Raw genomic sequence first — 19259 nt, forward strand, 5'->3', positions numbered from 1 at the left:
TCTTAAAGGCTGGAAAAATGGAAAGACGCCTGCCTGTTAACAGTGCGAGATTAACCCCCGGTTCTGCAGGAAATCCGCCGCCGACGTTGTGAGAGAAAAACCACGCTCATGCCACTGGCAGGAGGCAATTGGCAGGGGACACGGATTGGAAGGAGGGTCACGTGACGTCAGATGTCACGTGACATATCCGAGTTGACAATAGCTGCAAGCTCAGTCAGCTCCTCCGATATCGGAGGATGAGATTCATATAAAAACGGCGCACATAAAACAGGAAAACACAAATAGAACACGACGGACCAGAGCGCAGAGAGTGTGGAGAAATGGAGTTCAGTAAAGTACAGAGTCGGGCGAGTTGGTAACGATTCATCTAGGTTGATAGAGGTTGAGATCGGAATCGAATCCTTCGGGACCCTCGGATTCTGAGTACAACACGCTAATTCTAGGCTATGCAAGCGTGATCAAGTGGGGCCCTATATGGATGCGGTATGGCCTTCCACAAAAATTCTAGAGAGCACTTTGAACCACTAAAGTGCGATGAGGCGAGAGCCATAGAGCGGTGGATTGTAGCCCTATACACTTTGGCACTTCGATCTCTCTCTCTTCTTTCACTCCCTCCTTCCTCCCTTCCTTTCCCTAGCGAAAAACCCCTATGAGTCACAATAACCTCATTCAGATTTCTCCTACTAAACTCTTATAATTCTCATAAAATCTCATACAAATATCATTCAATGTATGAGAAATATATGATATTGTATGAGATTTGTATGAGTTTAGTATGAGTTTTTATGAGAAATCTGTATGAGGTTATTGTGACTCATACGGTTTTTTCGCTAGAGTTACGGCATGGTATATGTGTCCGCGGAGAATTGTGACAGATACTGCGCCATTTATATCCTGTAAATCCATTTCAAACGCCGCTGACGCCTGCATTACAAACGCCTCCTAGACATCTGGGTCTGTTTCTGCTTGCTGTGCGGTGCGGCGTTCGAGGAAGGGGCAAACGAAAGGCGCCGCACGGATGCCCATGGATTGGACGCCCGGTGGGGTCAGCTCCGTATATGCATGAATCACGTGGTGACGTCATGACCTGTCATGACGGTGCATAACGCGCCCCTTATCGAACACAACCAGCATAATTCGCTTACAGGAAAGGAAATGCGCTGTATCTGTCACTCGCGGAATCCTGCTGTCATCCTCACGGTCAGTTCAGTTCAGTTCAGTCGTTCAGTCGTGTCCGACTCTTCGTGACCCTATGGACCATGTCACGCCACGCTTTCCGGTCTCTCACTATCTTCCTAACATCACATAACTTCATCTGCAGTGCCTCGAGGATGCCATCTAACCATCGCGTTCGCTGCCTACCCCTTCTCCGGCGACCCTCAACCTTTCCCAACATCAAATCTTTCTCCAGCGACTCCTCTCTTCTCATCAGATGTCCAAAGTAGCTGAGCTTTAACTTTAGAATTTGACCCTCCCATGAGCAGTCAGGGTTTATGGTCGACAATATCGACTGATTATATCTTCTGGCAGTCCAAGGAACTCTCAAGAGTCTTCGCCAGCACCACAATTCAAATGCGTCAATTCTTCGGGGGTCAGCCTTTTTCACGGTAGACAAGGGGAATTATGAAGAGCGTTTCATGATCCGGGGCGTGGCGCAGTGGTAAAGCACTCGGCAGGGGATCCAAGGGATGGAGGTTTGACACCAGGTGGAGACAAAGGTTATGTATGTACAACTTTATTGAGATGCCGGCAAACGACGGTTTAATTCGTCGTGACGCTGGCCAAGCGTCGACCCGGGGCTATGCCCTACTCTGCATTACCTCGTTTTGGCCCATTTGTGGTGGGTTTGTGCTTTTCGAGCGCACCCCGGGCCTTCTGGGTGGCCAATAGTTGAATGTCCTTGTCTGTACTTTGTACAGCACTTCGAAGTTCGGGTGTTTATGTCTTGGATGTAACTTCGGTCGGGAACCTGGCACAGTCCCACATGATGTGCCATAAGGTTTATTAATTTATTTTCAACTCTAGCTCTCGAAAGCATGACACCTCTGTGCTGACAACCGTATGTCGACAACAATGAGGCATTAAAAGCTTTCGCCTTAAAATGGTGCAGCTTACAACAACTGCGTTATAAGGACTATATATACGTGAGAAGCAAGAGGCACAAATTGGGGAATTTGTGGTTAAGCGAATAGCAAGTTGCATATGCTCGAAAGGCGATCCAAATGGGGCGCTGTAGACGGGGTCAAACAAGAGGTGGAGCTCACTCTCCCCTTCCCTTCCTGGCTCCTATTTTGGCTGGGAGGCTGCATCATATGAGACAGCAGGCAAGAGTATGCAGTGATTAATATTGCGCCAATGATAAAATAATGTGTCCGTTCAGCAGAAAATCACTTCCGAGCTTGCGTTAACTTGGATGAGCATTTGTCGGGAAAGCCATCTTCTCAAGTTTTTAATATATGTACCAGATTACTGATATTTGTGATACAAAATATCAGTATAAACCTGTCTTATTACGCAGAAAAAAATGCATGCATAGTGCTCGCCTGTATATTGTTGCCGTTGATGTGCCCAAATAATTAAATGGCGCTTACTCACACGTACGTACCGCTCGGCTAGTTAAGATACGTTCTTATTCGAGAAAAAAAAAAAAAGCACGGCACTTCGTTTTCTTCTTCGTCCTTTCGTTGAATGATGTCTTCGGTTCTTTGCAATACATTAAACAGTCCAGGGTCATGCCAACGTATTTTGTTGCTGTCAGCAGAAAAATGTGAAATCGAAGGGCTCCCTCCACAATGTGAACTAGCACGCCATTCTTGTTAGAGGGTGGGAAAATTGAGCTAACCTGCTTACAATGGGCTTCATACACAGTGCGCATTGTAGTCGAGCGAAGAACGACTGAGACCGGTACCTAGCTTCTCCGTGTCCGCAGAGTCGGCATCAGGAAGCAGAACGGCAGAACTGTCCTTGCGAGATGGTTGTTTCGCCCGCTGGCTACCTCGTGTAACACCATTGTGTGTGTGTGTGGCGGGGGTGGGCACGCGTGAAACAGGCAGGGAGAGGGCGGGGTTGGGGAGTAAATGCCACCACGGTTCAGGTCATAATATTGAAAAAGCTCCTTTAGCCTCTTGTCAAAGAATTGTCGACAGCACAGTTGCAACTACCATCATCGAATTCCTTTGTTAAACCTGGAATAACAGGGTCAAACCTGTCAGTGAGGCCGCGAAAGTGCTCGATGTACAGTAAGTATAGCAATAATGGGGATAGGACACACAAAATATTCCAATGCGGCGTAATAAGTGCATAGCCTATAGCGAGCCCGCAATACGAGTGGTCATTCTGGTTGTCCGTGGCATTCTTCTTATTGTGGCGAGTTCGCCTCCTAACAATGTGCTTTCGCCGAGTGACCTACGCATACAAGGATTTCAGAGCGTATGTATAAGTCATTATATTAGGACATTCAGTGCTGTCTGCAACCTGCGTTTTCAAACTGACGATAAAGCAATAAAGATTTACTGAGACCAATCAACCTCCTTCTTTACTTTTGCCCGTTCCACTCTCCCTCCTCCATCAAAACACCAAAGAAACAGAGATTCTTCTCAGTCTTATCTTTAAATAATGAACTAAATGCATTGCCGACTGACGCTTACTGTCTTGCGTGCTTGGCAAGAGAAAACTCGTTTATATCGGCCACGCTTCAATCTGAGCAGAAACCTCCCTGTCCACCCCCTCCCTCCCACTCACAGCTATGAAGCCGCTCAGTACAAACTGGAAAACGCACCAGCTATGCAGCTTCTGCTGCACGCGGTGCGGTTGGTCGCCGGCGCCCTTGGTGCGCTCGTTCTGCTGATGAGGGAGGGTGGCGGTGGAAGGGAGAGCACACGAGGTGTCGCCTCCGGCGTCTCCCGGGGTGCTGCCGCCTTTGCTGCTACGCGAATAATCGTTCCGGTGGCGCCAACCCTCGGGCGCACACCATTACGACCAAAATTGCGGTTCCATTCGGTCGCCGCCGAAACGATGGGACGAGAGAGTCTCTCGAGCTGTCATCAGGTATCGCGGTACCACGTTCCCGCCGCATCGCTTTCTTTTTGTCTTCGCTCGTTCGCAGCCTTCGTCTTTCTGTTCTTCGGTCACTGCTGCCGCAAACAGAGGCTGCGAGCGTGCATTCGAGCACGCTCACCACGTCTCGAAACTGGACAACGATCGCTCCGCATTCGGCACCACAGACACAGGACCCGCCCCTCCTACCCGTGCCCTCCTTCACTTGCTCCGTTCGCTGGCTCCTTTGTTTCCGTGCCAGGACTTCCAGTGTCTTTCGATCGGCGTCTTCTCTCTCCCCCTCCACCTTTCTTCCTAGCTGGTGGATCGTTGTGCGTTTGTGTGTGCACATTCGTGCAGCCCGTGTAAGGTGCGCTGCTCGCGGTCCCGTCGGGGCTATTACACCGAGGCGGACAGTAAATTGGCGAAACGTGTTTTGAAGACGCCAAGACGATCGCGAATGTTGCATGGATACGCACTTAGGATCTCGAATTGTTGCCCCGGGAAGGTTGTTGACGACCGCGCGCGCACTCGGCCTGCTCGGTCGGGGACGCGACGCAAGGTCGCGCGTATGAGATTTTCCTGACGTTCGTGAAACAACGCTGTCCTCTCCCTGTCTTTCTCTCTCCCTCTGCCGTACATCTTCGCCTCGTCTTTATTTTCTTCTTGTCTATGCTTTTTTCGTGCATTTTTCTTTCCTTTCTTTTTTCCACTGTAGGATAGTAACACGTGTGAAAACGATATGTGGTTACATCATTTTTAAGCGCCACCTCATTCGTAGGTGTAGGTTGCTGCACGCGGCGCAATATTCTTTCTAATGAAAAGAAAAAAAAAATAGTCTCGGCGGATCTACACGTATTATCAGTCAGAATAGGAAATAGAATAATATAAAGATTACTATGACTAGTTATATACTTCCCTCACATGCCACCATAACATCATCTGTTATCCTGTTTTTGTTCTACCTTGATTTGCTTCAACATCCCCCCCCCCCCCCCCCTATGTATAATGCCCTACTGGGCCTTTAGGATATTTCAAATAAATAAATAAAAAAATCATAATTGCCATATGTGCATGCATACGTCACAAAGTCTCAAATCAAACAGCACGCTTTATTTTGTTCTTTTCAAGTTTTGTTGAACTAACTTTCTTCTCCTCGGCACTGTACAAGTCTTGTCGCTTTCCTGGTCTGTACCATAATAAACTCAGAAACGAAGAGGTATATAAGGGCAAGCGGGCACTCTGTAGCAATGGAATATTTTTCGACACAGCGTTTGCAGTTAATGGGAAGGTTTCTGGGATTCTCATAGCCGGCTTACACAGAGAAGGGGAAGAAAGATAGGAGGAAAGGGTGGGAGGGGGGAGGAGGGAGGGGGGCGTGCGCGAGAAAAGCTTAGACGTTAGACGACATAGAGAAGCACAAGCCCGTGCTTGCTTCGGGGTATCATCGCCGCCGTGGGGTGGAGTGCACGGTCGAAACAGTACGCCCGCCAAACGCTTCGAACCTCCTCTTGAGTACTCGTCCTAAATTTCATTAATCACCACTAGCCGGTACAAAGAAAAGGCACGAAACAGTACAAAAAACATTGCAACCGATATCCTCTTCCCTTACTTCACTATCCTTCATCCCGTGGGCCGGGGGGCTGGTGCAGGTGGGTCACCGCTGCTTGCGGCGGGGGCTGGCCTGGCACCGAATTTTAACGCGGTAGCGTTAAGGAGCTCGTGTCGCAGAAAAGCCGGTGTCGTCGGCGTCGTTGGCCGTGAGCGATAAATCCCGGCATGCACTTCATAAATAAAAAGCAACTTCCAAGATGGGCTGGGTGGGAATCGATCCAGGGTCTCCGGAGTGTGAGACGGAGACGCTACCACTCAGACACGAGTTCGATGCTTAAAAGCGGTACAAAAGCGCTTCTAGTGAATGCGGTGTTGCCTTAGAAACGTGCCATAGAACGTTATACTGCGGTGTATATCGGTAATTATGAGCATGTTACTTACAGAAGTCGCAGTTACACGAGTAGCGAAGTACGTTTCCGCTACATTTCTTCTGCGCTCTGCGCACATGCAGAGCCATCTTGCGGCAAACACAGAAGAACCTCTCCTCGCAATGTGCGGCGCTGCCCCGATACGTGGCGCGCCGCTCGCCCCTGACGTTTCGCCGTGCACCCTCACGGGTTGTAGAATCAAGGGTCTTTCCTTTCTTTAGATCACTATCTTCGCTCACCCGCTTCTCCACTTCGGGGCTCAAGAGCATACCGAGCGAATGAGTGGGCGGTGCGAACGAGGTGCAGTAACGCTATCGCGTTCCACTCTTGAAGGCGAAGCTTAAGCGTCCTCCAAATTTTTTATCTGTTGTAGGCCGTCATTGCACACGCCACCGCTGGTGGTGGACAACGGCTGTTGTTGCGGCGCGCGTCTTCCTTTCCCTCTTGCTTTTCTTTCTTCTCTATATTCTCTTCTATCTGCACGAGGCAGCGGAGGTGGCTCAGCTACAGAGCCAGTAGCAGGCCCGTGCATTTTCTTTTCCTTCTTCCTACAGCCACAACAACAACATTCGGACGCGGGTTCATACCCTCATGCGAAATTTCGCAGGTGAGCTTTCCCACGTTCCACACTTAAAAATAAAATAGCCGACAACTGGGCACTAATGGCAAATTTATGTGTTACTGTTTGTTGATGTGTTACACTTAACGCGCATACCTAATTTCGCTCGTCTTGTCACCTTTAGTACTCTTCTGTCGAAAGCTATACGTATCCCGTTTTGGTCAATTGCTATTGGCGGATAGCTTGCGTATTTCCGGGGTTCCTTAAGAGCTGGCATAGGCTGTATTGAAGGTACTACATTTATCCTCGCCGATAGTATTTTTCGGTACATTTTGTACATCAGTAATTAAGATTGCATGCTGAAAATAAAAGTATTTGGGTATCAATATCGAAAATACATTTCCGCGTATCGTGTATTTTAACGATGCTCAAAGAAGAATGTGCCTAAGATCTTCAGACAGCTGTAAGCCAGACTTCATTGGTGGCCCTCGGTAGCGGAGTTTTCCTCAAATTGCTCATCGTCCAACACGCGTTATCGGCAGTTCTGTTAACAAGATCCTTGACCTAATTTTCACCACTAACCTCGGTATGAAGCACAATAATCTTCCTGCCTGTACTCAGCGAACACTCTTTATTTCTTTTTTCCTAAGGTTTACTATACGTCCTCAGCTTATACGAAATAACGAAAGATTATATTTGATTTCAAAGTGGCAAACTTTGAATAGGCAAATAAAGAACTTTCGCTCTTCCTTGGGGGCACTCATTGCGGATTTGAACATCGTTCTGTCCGAAGAATAAAAAAAAAACTGGGAATTGTTCGTTAATTGAATGTTATATAAATACTTGGCAGATGCTTACATTGCGAAGAAAATATTAACAATAAATACACAAGCACCTTGTTAACCCATCTATAGATGCACTTTCTAACAGAAAAAAAGGCGTTCATTTTGGGCAGCCAAACTGTAGCAGACCGCGCAACTATACGTTGGCCGTGATACGGTGGTTGTCTTTAACGTGGGATCTTTAAGGCAATATGGTGAAGTGAAGAATTTAAGTCTGAGGTGACCCAAACAGTTCAAATGACTTTTAGCCTGTTGTTTCGCCGTATTAAGCATGAAATGCTTCTATTTCCTATTGTTTAAACAGTTGAGGCTACGTCGAGCCAACACCGAGAGCAAATATCCGGGAACTGGTTCTTCATCCGGACAACAATTTCCCTTCATCCGGGCACCAAAATGTGAACATCTGGACACCGAATGAGATTTAACGAGACGAGTTCTTCTCTCTGTAAGGCTTCCGCTCCCACCCCAAAGATGGCACCACGCGTATACGTCGCCCTACGCCGGCGGTCGATTCGGCAGCCGTTAAAACTTCGAAATGCGTTGGGGCATTTGGAATCAAGTCCATCACTGCATTGCGGCGTCAGCTCTTGGCGTTTCCCTTTCTAGCAGATAGTTGTATACAAGCTCGGCCAGCACTCTAACGCGCTGCTTCCCCAACATTCTTGTCAAGACAGCGTTTCTTCATAGCCACAGACGCTTTACTATTTCAATGTCATCACCGTTAAAGCAGTGATTGTCCCATTAAGGAACAGCATACTTTCAAAAGTAGTCAGATTTTAAAGACGTTTGAAAGCGCCGACTGAATATATTCTCTTAAGGGCTTCGCAGTTTTTTCGGCAGGGAGTCTGTTGACAACCTAAACCCCAAGGCGGACTTCCTGCGTGTCCTATAACCAATATCAGTGCAGAAAGTTCAAGATGGTCGCTTCCTGGCAAGGTCACCTGTAAGCTTTTGCTTATAATTTTCTCAATGCCGCATTTATTAGCATATCGTTCTCTTATCGAGTGTACATATGCAGGAGAGGCCTAAGTAAACAATACACATTTATACATTTTGTAGTACGTTGGGCCTTCCTGTAATCACTATGACGCTTGTTGTTGCAGGATGCTACGCATGACTTCTTTAACTTTTTCTTCGGAAACAAACCAATTTGTCGGCTCATAGTGGCCTCAGTGGTCGCTGGCTTGAGTGGTCCTGATGAAGAGGTGGATGTAGCTTTAGTACCTTCAAATTCGTCAACTGAGACCAAAGAACAATAAGGAGACAATTGTTGCCCTGACCCCCTCGTTGTAAACAACGCTGCAGGAGAGAACATATGTTACGCCGCGTAGCGGCTTACTGAGGAGTTCGAGGAAGAAGACGAGAGAGGTGCGCGTAGGCTGATATGGGTCACCAAGAGATGACCTTGATATGACGCAGGCTGATATGACGCTCGCTGACATGACCCATATCATGGGTCATGATAAGGGTCATCAAGAGATGACCTTGCTCCACCACCGAGAACCGCGTACATTCCACGGCGATCCCGAAGAGGACTTTCAAGAATGAATCCACCATTTCGCCAGTATGTACAACGTTGTTTTCTTCCTTACTGGCACGGCTCTGACTTGGCTATGCAACTACAAGGAAATCCGCACGGCCTGACGTCGGTTTGTTGAAGAAATCCCTAAGCCTTCTGAATCGATACTCTTGCGAAAAAGGAACGCGCTGAGTACCAACTTTCTCAGATAGCCTAGCTGCCCGGCGAGACACGCACGCGATACATCGAAGAATTATGCCCTGAGGCAATAAACATCGCGAAAAAAAAAAAGTACTGAAACTTTGTTGCATTGTCAACCGGCAGATGCTAGAAGAAGACAAGGTAGGGCCCCTTCGGAAGGGAGATTGCTGAGAACATGTATAACTTCCTTATTTCGCGAGACCCTTCCTACGGTGCAGATGTCATGAAGCAGTGCCGTTCATTTGAGGCACTTAGAGCGCACCGGATAGCGTAGAGGTTGCCATCACGCTAGCCGCTGCAGATCAGGACTCACGGGTTACAACCACCGACTCGAGGGGTGCCTGTCACAATATCAAGCAGGGGCACATACCGTACTTCGCCAGCAAACGTTTGCAAAACCACGCCTATGTCGGTGCCCCCGCGCACTGAACGATTAAACCCCACAAACCAACCAACCAACCGATTATCTGGACTCCGGCTCACACTAGCCTAGAGGGAAACGAGACGGTGGATTACCCCCCCCCCCCCCCCCTCCTTATATACGGACCCCGAATCCAATCCCGCCTATAATTTCAAAGAGGTCACTCAATTCTATCGATCCAGCCATTCCATCTATCCTAAGCCCTGCGAGGGTCTCACAAATGCAGAAGAGCGCATTCTCATTGCCGTTCCATCAAAACTTTACTGCCCGCGGCAGTGCCAGAATAATTTGACCTCGCTTGCACGGGAGAAAGGCCTGCACTGTGAGACAAAGTTCTTGCACATGTTCCACTTTGTCTCATGTCAAAAAAAAAAAAAAAACACCGAAATCTATCTCGCTTACCCAACCCTTCCGGGAGGACTGGGCGTCAGCCCTGATCGGCTGCTGTGACCTGACGGCCCAAAGGATCTTTATCGAGCGAGCCTGGGCAGCGCGGCCGATGTCAATAGGCTGCAGCAAGACGGAGCCCACTTAGTGGTTGCAAGGGGCGGCCCTTTAAGGACCGCTCCTACGGTCCTACCCTCCCTGCACAAAACTTCAAATGTTTTTCACTCATTCATAACGGCTAAATTAGGCCGCCTTCCAATGTGACAGCCGTCGCCAGCATTGACATCCCAGGGCCTGAAGATTTCGCTTCTATGTTCAGGACTCAGAATTATTGTACACGAGGAGTTGGCTACTCGGCACGAACGTACAAATTTTGATCTACCTTACCAACAGACATCGAGGTTCATGTCATCATGGGGGCAGCGTGCGCCATGAACTGCTCCAAACAACGACGGACCATCTTACAACTATGGTATTGAGCTGACCCAGCAATCGAAGTCACGCCCATATTTCAAGCAGCTTCCATGCTGGAAATTCAGACATAAAAAAAAAAACGATAAATACAAGTACTGTGGGGCGGGAGGAACCCTCGACCACATAATCTGGGAACGCGCTAGCTGCCCAGGGGCTGAAGCAAATATAAATTGTAGAGACTCCTGAGAAGCCCTGTTGCTGGGAAGCGAGGTCCCTGCTTCGCAGCAATAAGCCATCCGCCTTCGAAGAAGCCGTGAAGAGCCAGGACCTCTAGTTGCTTGCTTCTAATAGCGGAGGTCCCGCGGCCCCCGTCCCTTAGGCCTGCGTGCCGGGGGCGGGGACTAGGCGGCCTCCTTATCTGGCGGAAGAATAAAGTTGTCTTTATCATTATTATCATCATCTTCTTCATCATTATCATCATCATCCAGCAACTTCCAATTTCATCCCATCGTGATGAAGTGCCTCGTGCTGCGCCTCGTCGCGCGTCCATCGCTTCTTTCCTCTTCTGCATTGAACTTCTAGTGAGCCGTTACCCGGCACACTGGACGTCCACTGCAATCGCGATGAGTAAGACGGCACTGATACCGCCCCTAATCGTCAAGCGAGCAAAGCATTCGAGCATCAGCTGGAAGTCCAGGTGTCCTAGTTATACCTGGTCGCCTACAATGAATGCAGTTGAAGAGCGACGGTTGGTGTTGAGATCTGAATATGCGGGCCATTCGCCAAGCCAAATGTTCAACAGAATTCTTGACGACGAAGTGTGTCCCCACATCATCATTCAGACCGGAAATACAAAACAGAAAAATGATCACAGCTTTTCTGTTACAATATATGACCTGGAAAAATTCATAAGAATTCTGTTCTTAAATGGTCACCACATACTTCCAGGTCAAATATGTATTGGCGCGTCGACGAAGATATTTGTGTACCTTATGTTAATTGTCAACTGCATGAGCCGCATTCGGTTCCTAGAGAAAATCCGCTTCTTGCATCTTGCTAACAATGACTTTATAGAGGAAACAACATGCAGAATAGAGAAAATTCCACCATTAAGAATTTCCTAAAGCACGGGCATATCAATAGTTCTCACGCCAGCAAGTGGGAGTGGGTATACCATATGCTGAGGGCCCAGCGTATACAATAAAAAGTACACTGTGTAACTTTTGAACAACTAGAGCCATTGTGGAATTTGAGGAATATGTGGCTTTCAGTGCAAGACAACATTAGATGCTCAAAATGAAGAAAAAAAAAAGTCCGCCCGTTAAATTTTTCTTAGACGATACTGGGTTAAGCTGCAACCGAGTCTGGTGAAAGGAGACGTAGGAAGCGTCATGCGGAAAGCGATCGCGTTGCTAGTTATATGCCAAAGCAGAAGACCTCTCGCCCCTTTAAACAACCCCCCTATCTTCTCGAGATTACTGAAGAGGTTGTTCTTGCGATACGGATGACCTCAGAACACGGCAGACCGTCAGGGTAGGCCTTTCCCCGCTCATCTCCCGTGTGCCGGTGGAATAATAAAGCCATGATGGACGCGGAGCGCCACTATATGTGGGCACTCGGCAGCTCGAACAATATCTGCTTGAAGGTAGCAATGCGACAAATGGTTAATTACAAAAAACTGTCCCACATCACGCTGGGACACAAAACATTGGAAAATAATGGAAGGGCCAGGTGGTGGTGTTTATTTCACCACAGAATGATTGACCCTCATCCATCTATTTCTTAAAGGGAAGACGGGAGCAACTTGCAACACAGATTTGGTTGCTTAGTAAGCGGCATTATGTATATTTGGGCGCGGAAAATCCAGTGGGCAACGAGCTTACTTGACCGTCCCTCGCGTTTCCAAATCGTATCCTACACACTTTTCTAGCAGTGAATCATATCTGTCTTGCTGAACAAAATAAATGGTCTCGGCTAAACTTATTGAGTAGTGTTTTCCCATGTAAATAATAAGTGGGTAAGGTACCAGATGTCTATTAGTGGTCTCTGAGAGGCATTTATCTAGAAAAAAAGATCTGCTTTTTGCTTCCGGAAGAAATCAGCACGGCCAAACAGAAGTCCTGCAATCGCAAAGTTGCATATATTTTCTTCCGGAAACTGGTGGCGCTTTCCTGATGCCGGAGGACTAATTTTCAAATTTGGTGCGTCCGCGGAAAGTGGTACGCTCTTATATGATAAATTTTTCGAAACAAGCGCTATATATTAAGAAAATATACCTGTACCATTTACGTTCCGTTTGTAGTTGTACTTGGAATTTTATGGCTGGCGCTGTATTCCAAGGTAAATATCATTGTGAGATAAATACAAAATGATTATATATGAATATTGCTCAGTTCAGTTCAGTCGTGTCCGACTCTTCGTGACCCTATTGACCATGTCACGCCACGCTTTCCGGTCTCTCACTATCTTCCTAACATCACATAATTTCATCTGCAGTGCCTCGAGGATGCCATCTAACCATCGCGTTCGCTGCCTACCCCTTCTCCGGCGACCCTCAACCTTTCCCAACATCAAATCTTTCTCCAGCGACTCCTCTCTTCTCATCAGATGACCAAAGTAGCTGAGCTTTAACTTTAGAATTTGACCCTCCAATGAGCAGTCAGGGTTTATGGTCGACAATATTCACTGATTTGATCTTCTGGCAGTCCAAGGAACTCTCAAGAGTCTTCGCCAGCACCACAATTCAAACGCGTCAATTCTTCGGCGGTCAGCCTTTTTCACAGTCCAACTCTCGCATCCATACATCACAACTGGAAAGACCATAGCACGAGTTATACGGATCTTGGTTGGCAGACTAATGTCTCTGCTCTTTACTAGGCGGTCAAGGCTAACCATTGCTCTCTTTCCCAGAAGCAGGCGTCTCCTAATTTCATGGCTGCAGTCTCCTTCCGAGGTAATCTTGGAGCCCAAGAAGAGAAAATCTGTCACAGCTTCCACTTCTTGTCCCTTGATGCTCCAGGACTTGATAGGGCAAGACGCCATGATCTTTGTCTTTTTAATGTTCAGTTTAAGCCCAAACTTCTCACTCTCTTCTTGTACGCGCATCAGAAGTCTCTTGAGTTCCGCTTCACTTTCTGCCATTAAAGTGGTATCATCCGCATATCTAAGGTTGTTGATACGTTTTCCAGCAATCTTCACTCCAGCTGAAGACTCGTCCAGACCAGCCTTCCTCATGATGCACTCTGCATATAGGTTAAATAGGCAGGGCGACAGTATGCAGCCTTGCCTCACTCCTTTCTCAATCGGAAACCAATCAGTAAGACCATGCCCAGTTCTGACTGTGGCCTCTTGCCCTTCATACAGGTTCCTGAGGAGACAGATGAGGTGAATTGGAACTCCCATCTCTTGGAGAGCTTGCCACAATCTGCTGTGATCTACGCAGTCAAACGCTTTCGCATAGTCAATAAAGCAGAAGTAGATGGGTTTCTGGAACTCTCTTGCTTTTTCCATGATCCAGCGAAGGTTGGCAACTTGGTCTCTAGTTCCTCTGCCCTTGCGAAACCCAGCTTGCACGTCCGGAAGCTCCCGATCCACATACTGCTGCAGCCTATACCTTGGAGGATTTTCAACATCACCTCGCTAGCATGCGAAATAAGCGCGATCGTGCGGTAGTTGGAACAATCTTTGGCACTACCTTTCTTTGGAATGGGGATGTAAACTGACCTCCTCCAATCCTGTGGCCACTGCAGGGTTGTCCAAATCTTCTGACATAATGTATGCAGAATGTTAACAGCGTCATGGTTGAGGTTTTGAAGCAACTCAGCTGGAATTCTATCAATTCCGCTAGCTTTGTTCTTAGCAAGGCTGGCTAAGGCCCATTCAACTTCACTCTTCAGGATGCCCGGCTCGAGATCAGTGACCACAACCGTCTTATGTTGGGTTTGCACATTCGGGTCCTTCTTGTACAGTTCTTCTGTGTATTCCTGCCACCTCTTCTTTATCTCTGCGGCTTCAGTGAGGTCCTTGCCTCGTTTGTCCTTTATCACGCCTATCTTAGCACAGAAGCTTCCTTTGATATCTTTGATTGTCTTATAGAATATTGCTCACGTAACCGTTATTATCCAAAACATGAGTTATGATGAAACAATACCGTTCGCCATTCATTCTTCAACAACAAAGAGCACAAAAATTGTTTTTCGAATGAAAAGTAAACCAAACAGCGTTGTTTTTGTTTTGTTTTTTTCTTTTTGGTAGTAAGGAAATCCGTCCCCCTAATCCTAAAACCAGTCCCTGGAACCGCGACTAAGAGCAGTGCACGATAAGGCAAAGGTCGCCTTAGCAGACAGCATTCATTGGATTTGTTCTCCGCTTGAGATTTTCGCCCGGCTTACTGGAATGGTCATCCGAATGAACACTGAATTAACAGTACCTCACTAGCCGGCGGGATATTGCCCTAGAAAACTTACCGTGTTTGCGCGATTCTAATCAGCCCCCGATCCTAACACCCCTCTTCCTTAACCATATACACGCACGCACGCACGCACGCACGCACGCACGCACGCACGCACGCACGCACGCACGCACGCACACACACACACACACACACACACACACACACACACACACACACACACACACACACACACACACACACACACACACACGCACGCACGCACACGTCGCAAAATTTTTGGAAAAATGTTTGGAAATACGGAACCACCGCTCACGACAAGAGCAAGCTAATTTTCTGTAATGGCATTTCTGACAACCGCCTACTTAGCGATGTATATCGGCAACAAAAAAGCAAAAAAATATTCAGTTGTTTCTGGCTCAGCACAACATTGGCACAAATGAGATATTACAAGACCAGACCTATAAAGGTAAAACTTTAGCTGATGAACACGACAACGAAGTCGTGTGAAGGAAACCTCAAGTTTTCGAGACCGCCAGGCTTTACTCCTCCAAGGGAATAGAAGGTGATGAAAATGATCGAGGGAAGTATAGGCGTAGAGATGCCAAATTCTCGCATTAAAATATGACTACGAAATTGTGCTGCCATGACGATCGCATAGGTTGGAAGGATGTCAAAGATCGGACCACTCAAGGCTAACTTTCGCTAAAGCATCAGTAGACTGAAACACCCCTGTAACCAGGAACCCAGACCATCCTAATCGATTGGACATGAAGACGGGTGAGAAATTTAAATGTACGAACTGCGACTGAATAGACGCATATAGGGAAGTGCACAAAGATAATGAGTCTGTAAGTAATAAAGCCGTTTAAAAGAATTTGAGAGCTTGCGCAAGGCAAGAACCCCTGCTAGAAACTCAGCCAAAATCTGGAAGACGGAGAGAAAAAGACCAGCCAAAGGGACTGAGAGAAAATGTCCTCACTTGCATTTTCTTAACACACGGCATCAGTCTCATTTATAGCACGTGTGCGATTGTACTCCACCCGCTGTCTTCTCCACGTGCTGCGTACTCCACGTGGCATGTTCTGCATATGCCACGCGTTCACTTTTCCTACTCGTTCTCTTTGTCGTCTTCCAGATCATGTGGCGCTGGCTTCTCATGCCCAGCAATGGTGATGTGGATTAAAATCCCCGGCTATGCAATATGGGGTTGTAAAGTGGAATCCAGAAGAGATTGTAGTCGTGCTGCATCAAATCTTCTCCTGGATCGAATGTAAGCATCAATAATAGAAATTGTGTGTCCATTCAGGTTCACAGAAATAGCAACTTATATACTCGCTGCAGACGCCTCCAGGGACTTGGTGTTAAACGTAGGTCAAGTCACGGAGAATACATACTAAAAACTTGCTTACATGTCCAACCGCTTCGGAAAGAAATTGCTCGTATTCGAACAGGCGAATAGGAAAGGTGCACATAATGGGCTCGCATATTACTAGTACTGGAAACCGGTATTGAAGTATCCTCCGCCTGTATTCCTCCAGGCAGCTTCGCAGACATCGAGCATTCCATAGAAACGTTGCCAATCGAGAAATTCTCTCTTGTAATTATGGTGTTGGCGACCGTAGAGTCATATTGGCTGTCCTCTATTAAAGAGCTAGTTGCGATGAATACGGCTCAACAGCGTCTAGAAGTTGCACAGCTGCCCTAGCAACAAGCTTATCCACACTAGCAATGATCTGTCGCCGATTACCTATCAATTGCTTAAGGATAACCTTAATTTAGTCTTCTGTGGTAGACACAACACGCGCTGGTGGACGTGTCTGAGCGGTTGCATTGCGCGTGGTTAGAGGTGGCCAAGCTGCAGAATCGTCATTATAGAGGTTGTAATATTTGTATCTTGCGCTGGTGAAGGGGATGACGTCTCTAGAGAAAAGTGATCTTCCTGCTGATGCGTTGTCACTTCATTTGCTGTATTTGAGATCTTCTGTCGGTTGCGCGTGCCCTTTACCAGTGGTGAACCGCATTAGCAGCCTCTGTTATCTGTCTCACCATTTTTCTCAAAATTTTCATCTCTGTCCTTACTTTCGGACACTGCCTTGAGGTCGCCTCATGAGGTCCTCTGCAGTTTGCACATTTCGGCACTTCAACTGCACATGCAGGCCCATCATGGTCTCCACCATAACGCAGGCAGGTTTTCTTGCTCGTACTGCTGCACTCACGTGTCCCATTCTGCAATTTTCATCACTCTATAATAGTGGTCGGGGTACATAAGGACGTACTGGATGCCTCACAAATATTATCATTTCGTTCTGCTAAACCGGTGAATGTCATTGATTCGAACAGAGCAGGATAATAGGTACACCAAGTTCATATCACCCATCTGAATGTCTACGTCAGATATCACGTACTCCCGCTGTGTATTGAGGCCATGAGCAAAAACCAGCGCACTCGCATGTTGCCAAGTTCTGACAGAGCCTTCAACTTATCCAAGGTGTCGCGGTTGGAGACGTCAGTTGAGAGGATATTCCTTCTGGCATTAATGCGCACTCTTGTGAATTTTCTCCAAACCAGCCCTTCAGGTGCAAGAGCTATAGCTTGTCTATTGATGGTATTGATGTCATCTATCATGGATAAGCATGTACGAAATCGTGTAAGTGAGAGGGTGGGCACTCATAATGACCTCGTTACTGTCTTCGTGTGCGAACTGGGCCGGTTAGACTGCTTCGTACTCACACTGCACCCATACTGTTTTGATGCCTTCGGGAGCTTCCTTTTCAGACACCGGCTCGCCTTCGCTGAGTAGCCGCCGTCGTACTCCATGTCATCTGAGTCGGAGAACCTAGATGACCCCGGTAGCTCCAAGGACGCTGGAAGCAGCAGAGACGGCGGACCATGCGCCATCGCCGTGGGCGGCGAGATCACGACAAAGACGAATGAAACACAAAATATATAGAAACTAGCAGGAGCTATAGAGAAACTGCTGTTCACAGCGCCCTTCTTCTTTCTCCTTAGCTTGCTGTCTTTCTCGCACAAAATATACCCCTTCCCTACCCCCCACCCCATTAAAAGCAAGCACTTGCATACGTTTAAATATTATTTTCTTTTTTTGTCAGGTTGTCACAAATGAGGTTGTCGCTAATTTTAAACGGGCTGCTGGTTAAGCCCCACCGCGGTGGTTCAGTGGTTAAGACTGTTCCATGGTACCCGGGTTCGATCCCGACCTCCGGCTGCTGCGTTTCGATGGAGGCGAAACGAAGACGTCCGTGTGCTGTGCGATGTCAGTGCACATTAAAGGTTCCAGGGTGTTTGAAATTCTCCGTAGTCCTTCACTACGGAACCTTTTGTCACTCTTTCCCCTTTCACTCTCATATTCCTCTCTTTCCATACGTAAGGCGCGGCTCAGGTGTCCACAGAAACAAGTGTGACAGATACTGTGCATTTCCCTTCCTGTGAACCAATTATTATTATATTATTTTATTATTATTACCACGCGATCAGCCAATCGCGAAATGCTTCGCTTCGCGATTGGCTGATCGCGCAGTCACTTCCGGGCGAACAAGCGAAAGTTTCTTTTAGCGACGAGCCAAGCGACACATGCATTTCTGTTCACGGAAGGCTTGGGGCGACGAGTGCCGCCGTCGCATTCGCGTCCGCGTGAGTTTTCGAGTAATGCATACCTCAGCCATTAAAGGAATATCGACACCTAATTTTGGGTTCATGTTTTATTATTTGTAATCATGCCCAGGGCATTGCTGTACACGGATCACCACGTCACATTTGCCTACGACTGCTGAATAATTTATAATCGAATTTCTGCGGTTCACAGCCTGTGACGTCAAAGTCAAGGCTAGGTCAAGCGAGGGAAGAAAATAAAGTGATATAATCACTGCTGTGTCATTGGAATTCACTACACGGATTGGTTGTGTGGCTTGCGTCTCACATTAAATGTCAACAAAAGCGCAGTCCTCGTATTTAATATAAAAGATTCTGTAAGTCTGTCTGTAATGTATCAGCAGCAAATAATACCACAGGTTAAATCATTAAAGTATTTAGGGGTCACTTATGATGATAATCTTTCATGGCAGCCCCACATTAACCATATTGCTACGAAAGGGGCTCGGGCCGTGGGCATGTTGCGCCGAATTAGTCGTCCCACACTCTTAGAAAAAAAGTTAGTAAAAAGGTAGTAACGGCTGCCGTTACTACCTTTTTTAACCGTTACTACATTTGTACGACCTTCTTAGGTAGTAACATGGTAGTAACTCCTGCTGTTACTACGTTTTTTGACTGAAATACCTTTTTACTACCTCTCTGGAAGCAGGGGTAGTAAATGTACCTTACCTGTTTTCTACCATGATCAGAAGATATCTGATACTATATACGATAGGAATATTGAAATATTCAATACTCCTGATTACATTGCTACTCAATTTTGTTTTTATGTTTATTTATTTGCCATACCTTCAATCGCCAAGGCATTATAGAGGG

Source organism: Amblyomma maculatum, chromosome 2, assembly GCF_055883805.1.
Source record: "Amblyomma maculatum isolate TAMU_Amacu chromosome 2, ASM5588380v1, whole genome shotgun sequence".
NCBI lineage: Eukaryota > Metazoa > Arthropoda > Arachnida > Ixodida > Ixodidae > Amblyomma > Amblyomma maculatum.